General features: G+C 46.1%; 1 pseudogene; it reads right to left on the bottom strand.

Moving 5' to 3' along the window:
* LOC131921511 (small ribosomal subunit protein eS25-like) lies at nt 1-373 on the bottom strand (annotated as a pseudogene).
* Nucleotides 374-1,274: the final 901 nt, after the last annotated feature.

Below are 1,274 nucleotides of genomic sequence, written 5' to 3'. Positions count from 1 at the left end.
TCATGCATCTTCGCCAGCAGCTGGGGCATCTTCACCGTTTGTGTTTCTGGTGGGAATGACTTGGTCTCTGTGCTTTGAAACCAGCTTGCTAAGTCCTTTACTGAGCCCTCCTGAAGGGCTGCCCTGGCCAGAGAACGGCGAATCTTCCGTCTCTCAGAGACCACAGCTGGAGTAATAAGCTTATAGCTGGAAACTTCCTTATAGAGGTTGTCATGTGTAGCTTTGTCAAACGGGACCACATTGTTGAGCTTGTCCTGAACTTTGCCTTTGAACCACTTCTTTTTGGCCTTGCCACCAGACTTACTTACTGGGTCTTTGTCTTTTTAGTCGACTTTCCGGTATTTATCTTCTTCTCGTCATCCTTGGGCGGCATGATGAAGCTTGGTGATGGAGAGTGGGGACGACCACTGCAACCTCCCTAAAATGTCGGGGAAAAAAAGCTCGAGTTTTTCATTGTTTGGTCTCATCAGAGAAAGCCATCTTGGGAAGATGGATTTTTTCTCAGTAAATTTTGATTGACATGACTGGGCTTTCTGTCTAGAGGGAAGGGACACAATGGCTGGTGAAGGGACATTCTGAGATAAAAATGGAAGTGTGAGGTGGAAACCAATCAGATGGAGAGAATCAAAGACATAACAAAGACATAGGTGTATTTTAATATCTGTGTGTGTGTTGCACACCATAGGAATTGTGTGTGTGTTGCACACCATAGGAATTGTGTGTGTGTTGCACACCATAGGAATTGTGTGTGTGTTGCACACCATAGGAATTGTGTGTGTGTCTGTTGCATGCCATAGGAATTGTGTGTGTGTGTGTGTGTGTGTGTGTGTGTGTTGCACACCATAGGAATTATGGGAGTACAGATGTGTTCAATGATGTCTAGCTTTTAGCCAGATTGTGACTTAATTTTAAATGTCCTTCGTTCAAGTGTCAGAATGGCAAAAAGAAATTTATGAGAGAGGGTGCCCTGGAACCTTGGGTGTGATTGATACCTGAGACAGGCCTGTGGCAGCCTGTGAGGGGGCTGTTCCCTTGTTATACCTGTAGTCGGACAGCCTGATGAACCAGACATCAGCAACTTCTAAGGGAGATTGCTGCATGAAGTATTTGTTCAGCTGCATAGCCAAATCCCAGACTGGAGCAGTCTACTGTGTGATGATTCACGTCCCCGGCAACAGCCAGATTTCCCCAGGGTCTGTGTTTGCTCATGACAGGCCACATGGAAATGCCCCCTTCAGGACACCAAGGTACCGTTTAATGAACTGTTCCATTAG

This window comes from Peromyscus eremicus, chromosome 11 (genome assembly GCF_949786415.1).
Source record: "Peromyscus eremicus chromosome 11, PerEre_H2_v1, whole genome shotgun sequence".
Classification (NCBI taxonomy): Eukaryota; Metazoa; Chordata; class Mammalia; order Rodentia; family Cricetidae; genus Peromyscus; species Peromyscus eremicus.
The sequence above is the reverse complement of the archived record's forward strand: the minus strand, read 5'-3'. Positions and strand labels throughout refer to the sequence as shown.